At 40.1% G+C, this 6,564-nt stretch overlaps 1 long non-coding RNA gene across 1 annotated transcript; it reads right to left on the reverse strand.

Moving 5' to 3' along the window:
* Positions 1 to 5,814: 5,814 nt before the first annotated feature.
* On the reverse strand, positions 5,815 to 6,564 carry LOC146322291 (uncharacterized). The gene is made up of 2 exons (XR_014771260.1): positions 6,334 to 6,564; positions 5,815 to 5,970 (listed from the first exon to the last, which is right to left on the reverse strand). It is a non-coding gene; the product is annotated as an uncharacterized LOC146322291 (long non-coding RNA).

A 6,564-nucleotide genomic window follows, 5' to 3' on the forward strand; every position in this document is an offset into this window, starting at 1 on the left:
TTGAATTATTGTGCTAGTTGTGAGGAAGCCAGTGTATGAGTCAAGGCAAAAACTGACAATTTCAGCAAATAACTGAGAGTGCTGTACTTACTCTGTAATGTCATTCTGAAGGCATTCTTGTAATGTTATGTTTTACCATGGCATTAAAATAAGCATTGTCAACACTGACTTTTTAAATTAGTTAAGGTACTTAGGTTACATAACATAAGAGTTGTGTTGTGTTTCATTGCATTGTGTTGTGTTGCATTGCATTTGTTAATCTGCATAATGTACAGTTATGCAGTTATTTTAAGCCAGACCATGATCTTTTCCCAAACCTAACTAAATAGTTTTGGTGCCTAACCTAACCAACCTCCTTGAAATCAGAGTAAATGAGCCTGTGTTTACATTTTCATGGGCAAAGTTACAGTGAGTTTTACAATAGCCAGTTAAAAAGAAGCAGGAGGAGATTTTTATTTTGATATTTTATTTTTGACCTTTGATTTTGTTGTTATAAACATGGAAATGCTAGTGGTTTTTACACATGGGACTCCAAAATCAACAAAATCTGATAATTCTGTGTAATAGCTGTTATGTAACATAATGTAACTTGACCTATGACCTAACTTGACTTGACTGAACTTTATTTTACTTAACTTTACATTACTTTACTTTACTTTACCCAAACCACAATCTTTTCAGTTCAAGCCGTTTTTGTGCATTTATTTTGAAAGTCTGTCTAGACTTTACATATTTATTATTGCAAATTTGACCAAAGAGCCAAACTGATGCTTGAGTGATAGCTACAGCATCACAGTTTAAAGCTAGGACCACTGATGAAGCTGCCACTGACAAGTTGGGAGAGTGAGAACATGCTGGCTTGATTGATGTAAGAGAATATTATGTTGTGAATTTTGTGACGTTCAGTGTGCTGGCCCTCCAGTGTTTCATGTTTCTTCAGAAACAGTCTAATTTAATTATCTAAGTTTAAAAGGGAGCGATATAAGGTTACAATATAAGCATGTGCTGGTGTTCTCAAACCCATATGACTGTAGGCTGTATCTTCTTTTATTAACTGACATAAATCAATACATAAATACTGAGCTCTTTCCATGCGCTGTAGAAACACACAGATACACAGTGCTTCAGTCCATCCTTCTGGTCACACTGACATTTATAACCTTGACCTACTGTCACATGTCTGTCCTGTACTGTTTCATTAAGTCCCAACAAAATAAAGGAGAGTTTTATTTTACAGTCCAGGTCACAGAAGGTAACAACCTTTTTGTGATGTATTAAGGCAGGAAGCAGAGCTGGATTATCATCTCTAAAGCCCCTGAAATCTGAATCAAAATAATCCTTCTCTCTTTTGAATTACTGTGAGTGATGACAGCCTAATGTGTGTGACTGTGCCTTTATGTAAAAGGAAACCTGCAGTTGTAGATTGATCTGCTGCCTTTCAGATGGGAATCACATAAGAAGTAGATGTACACTGTGTGTGCAAAACTGTTGAATTATGAACAACATTTGATGTATTTGTCATTTTGCATTTTATTGTATAGTGACAATGCTGTTACTACTTACATAACGGGATTTAGTAACTGGTCACTTGTCTGAACACCAACAAAATCACACACATAGTGATAGATTTGCATTAGTCTAAGAATGTTTTGTTGTTATTTATCATTTTTTATTTACTTCATCAAGAGAACATGAATAGAACACATCTTTCAGGTTGGATAGTGGCACACATTCTCAAGAGATATTCCTCAACCATAATCTCTCTCTTCTCTCTCTTCTGCACATGAATGCAGAATCTGTAGGCCAAATGTGTCAAACTCAAGGCCCGTGGGTCAAATGTGGCCCGCCACATCATTTTATGTGGCCCACGAGAGCTTAAAAGGTCTGATTGTCTTATAAATAAGTCAAAAGGGTGCATTGACCATAAACTGCATTTCCCATAATGCATGCCAATGATGTTACCCGCGAAGTGACGGCATCCCGCCAATAGATTGCAGTGTTTCTTCATCAATGCCATTTTCCGAACAAGTGGAATTGAGAAATATAAACAATGATCCCAAAATGTCCAGGAAGAGAAAAATTGATGCAGATGTCAGGCTGTTTCAAGAAAGATGGGAAGGCGAATATATGTTTGTGCTTCAAGGAGAAAAAACATCTTTTGTGTTATGAGGCAGTGGCGGTTGTCAAAGAGTACAAGCTACATCTGCATGCGGACACTTTTCAGTAGAGACACGAATATCCTGTTAGATCACCTGTAGGTTACCTGTAGTCTGCAGATCATGCAGAAATAAAGTGCGTTCTTGATCACTGATTGAAGTTAAAATAGAAGAGATCCTCCTTTTGACGCATGTAACATCTGTTCTTTTATCTGCCTTGTAAAGCACTAAACTGTTCTTTTGATAAGTCATATATATATATAACCCTTATTATTATCAGACAAAATATCTGCTTGCTGACAGATTAAAACTTCATTGCACAACAGAAGACTGATATGTCCAGCATTGAATATTACAATTATACAGAAAATGACGTGGTGTTTGTTGTCAAAATTAGGAGCTAATCAGAGCCTGACAGCTTGTCAATCAGGTGACAGCCAGGCGTTTGCGGTTTGTGGAGAGCAGCTGCGGCATCTGGCTCTACAAACTGTGGCCGCCTCGATCTCGTGAGGTTATCATTGCCCACATGTGCATGACGTCAGTGCAAGTCGGGATCAAGTTGGACACAAATCTAACCGGCATGCACTATGCGGCGATCACCGCTGATCAATTCTGCACAGGCGTGGCTCATCTCGAACGCACCTAGTGTCACGGCAGCTGAGTGTCAGCAGCTGAAGAGAAAGCCTAATAACGATGATGGTGTTGATAAAAGAGGTACGGTGTGGATTCTCTGTTCAGCTTGTTCAGACTGAATATTAATTAAAAATGAATGAAAAGTAAATGCTATTGAATATGTAATTATTATCATTTTAAAAATTAAAGTGACGGGTAAAAATAGATTATGACGGGATTTTTATGACCCTTTCAGTCAAAATGACAGACAACGAAAAAGTCTAGCATAACCTCTGATTAACACACAGCTGAAAATAGTCCCCCACATATCTACTATTTACACCTGTTTGAGTGATGTTTATTAAAAACTGCAGTACCCAGTTTTTATAGACAGGGTAAAAAATTCATCTGTGCCATGTTTTGCTGTTATTTATTTGCATGTTTTTTATTGCTGTGCTTTTATTTTACATTGTGTGCTTTTATATATTTGATCTGATTTGTGTGTTTTTCTTGGTGTACTGTGCTTCGTTTTACTGTGTTTTTATGATTTCACTTGGGTTGCTGTGATTTTTAATCCCCCTTCTTGTTTTAGTTTTAGTTCTTGTTAGTCTTTTTTGAATTGATTTGTTAAAACGGCAAACTGAAGCCTCGTGACCCTGAGAGACACACCCACACCCGGCACGACCTAATTAACCAACAAGCGACATGTGCAGGGGTTCCCAGTGGCTGCACTTTAATAGAGGTAGTGTGAAACAAGAAGAGAGGGATGAGCAGCATGCGGTTTGCAGCAGACGCCACACCAAGCAGCCGACAGATAAGCAGCCCTTCTGAGAGCCACTAGTGACACCACGTGAAGCACAGCGAGGGTCGGCAGCGGGGAGTCTGTCGCCCAGGAAGACTGTGAGTATCCTTGTGTTTATAGTGAGGCGGACACAATGAGGTAGGCCAGGACTGACACGATTTGAGCTAGGGTAGCGGTGGGGGAACACTACTCACCTGGTGTCTCTGCTCTTCTGCAGATTTGACAGGTGGAACGCTTCGTGGAGTCGTGCAAGGCTGAGCTGACATGACGGTGAGGGGAAGGACGTGAACACTGGAGGAGTTGCTGCTTGGAATTGGACTGCTGGACAGGGTTACGTACTGCTGAACAACCGTTTTTAGTATTTTGGCAACCTTAGGTGTAGTGTAATACTTCTTTTTAGTAATTTATTAAGTGTTGATTTTATAATTTAACACTAGTGATTGGTACTATCAATGTTTATTTTTTATTGTAATAAATTACCTTTTAATTGACTTTTACCTTCCTGTTTGGTTTTTAACTCTGCTCCCCTAGTAGAACCTGTGAGCCTGTTTCAAGGTCCTATAGGCTCTGTAAATTCCTAGGTGGCGTTGTTGGCTTTAACTCAATTAAATTTCTAAATTTTTCAAATTGATCTTGGAGCCCACAGAATTTAAGCTGCCGGGCCTGGCCACAGGCCTCCTTTAAAAAATAAAAATACACTTGTGTCCCATTTTTACATCTTACACTGGTCCCACACTACAAGAGTTTTGGACCAAATGGAGGCCTCCTGGGAATCTGTGCAGCGATTACTCATCCATCTTTACACCCCTAATGTGCTCTTAGAATCATTGTGGACGCTCTGACAGTTTCAAATAAAATCTGGATGATTGCGTTGGTACAGAAGTGAAAGAGATGTGTTGCCAGGCAACAGTAAACTGTAGCCCTTCTGGCTACTGTTAGCTTGTGCCCTGCTGTTGACAGTTCTCACTGAAAAATAGACAGCAGTGTTGACCGTGTTGCTTTTATTATTTCTCACTGCAAAGCGATAGTACAACAAGTTGTTCTGCCATGTCTGTCTCCATTAACAACTGCTTTCACATGATATCATGCAAGATCACGCTCCCCATTAAATCACATGAGGAGCACAATGATCTTGATAGTATCCTGCGGTGTGCTGTTATTTTCAAATTTTGTAGCGTGTGGGTGTTTGTGATTGGAGAAATGAGAATCTGTCAAGTTTCTCCTGTTTGGTGGAACCAGATTTTAAAATCTGTTAGGATTGTAAAACTCCTGTAGTGTGAGGCCAGCTTGAAAGTGTAACTTGCAGGTTAAATTTTTCAATGAAATGTATGTGTAATCCTATGTAAAATGACCTTTTTAAAACTTAATTTAAGATATTTTGGACATACGGACAAAAATCTTTTAGAGCAAGGCTCTTAAGCATCCTATTACATTTGAAGAGGAAGTCGCTGTGCCTGAGCCTGTCTCTGACCAACGTATAGAAGTAGGTGGTATTGAGTCTGAGCGGTTGTCTTTCAGTGAGTTGGTATTGTTTAGTTTTAAGTTTCACAGTGCATCTCACTTCTGGTGACCATGCCAAATTATTGTATATGCTAGAGGTGCACAAACTCCTGCCTGTCAGGACATCGAGTTCATGGATTTCCTGAGAGGAGAAGAGTGGGTGCTAGCTTTCTCCTGGGTGCGTTTCATGCAGGTGAAGAGGCGGGACTTCACTGCAGCCTCTGTAACTAATACGGCGGTCTGACTGCCAGCTGGTACTGACCACACAAGCACCTAAAAAATGAAAAGATTTTTGTATGGGTATCAATACTCCTGTCAGTATTAGACAACCAATATTAATATTAATTAATATGCTATATCATGCCGATATCCCAGACAGCACGCCTACGTCTTGCTGACGTCGGCACGATGAATAAAGTTACATCGCTGCGACATCTTATGGAGAGCGTTTGCTCATTGGGAAGATGTCTCCGAGACGTCGGCATTTGGTCGAAAATGCTCTCCAGACAACTTTGGCCGATGTATCAAAGCTGCACAGCGTAGCCTCTCTACAGCTTCTATGACCTTTATTTATTCAGGTCGAATCATTCTATCAGCAAATATCTCATATCTCATAATATCTATCATAATATCTCATCTTACATGTGATAGGAATATGGTAATATGACAATAAAAAACAATATGCTTGACCATCAAAATAGCTTCCTAATTTAGTGTGTGAATAAAATAAAGAGACACGAACGATTCAAGTTAATGATCATACATTTATTTCGGACTGCATAGTCAAAACAACTCCAGCACAGAAAAGATAAACAAGACAGAACATATAAAAATATACAGGTGGCCGGTCGGGAGACGCACACGGACAGCACGGTCTGGACTGCTGGCAGACTTATGAGCCTGCAAAGGGGACAAAAAGACAAAACACATGAGCCCAGGTTGTTCAATTAACTTATACTATACAATACTATACCCATACTTCACAAATATACACGTACAAATAGACACACCAAGGAAGGAAAACGTTGCTGTGCCTTTTTTCCCGGCCGCTGTCTGACCTTACAGAGCCACCGTAGTTGATAAGAGACCTGTAGCTAATAGTATTAGCCCTATGCTGGTCGGCATCTGGGCTCTTCACCTGTGCTAGCGTACCCAGTCAGGGCTTAACAACTTATGTTGCTAAATCCCGACTTATCTTGCTAACCCTGTATGTCATATTTATAAAACAGCTATTTTTTATATATTTACTTTAAGTGAGCTTACCTGAAGACTAGTCCTGGATGACATGAAGTAGCCTCTCCGTCTCCAAAGCCTGCTCTCAGTTCCGTTGACAGTGGCACCAATTGGATAACGTGCAATGTATCGATCCACAGCCGACCTATCGTCGACTTTGAAATGGCGCGCATAATCCCGCCCTCTGGCAAACCCTGTCCCTGCTATGGGCCGATGCTTCTCCGATGCATTTACAGACGTCAGGAGGAGAATGCCGATGCA

The sequence above is a fragment of the Lutjanus erythropterus genome, chromosome 8 (assembly GCF_056507025.1).
Source record: "Lutjanus erythropterus isolate fLutEry1 chromosome 8, fLutEry1.hap2, whole genome shotgun sequence".
Lineage (NCBI taxonomy): Eukaryota > Metazoa > Chordata > Actinopteri > Lutjaniformes > Lutjanidae > Lutjanus > Lutjanus erythropterus.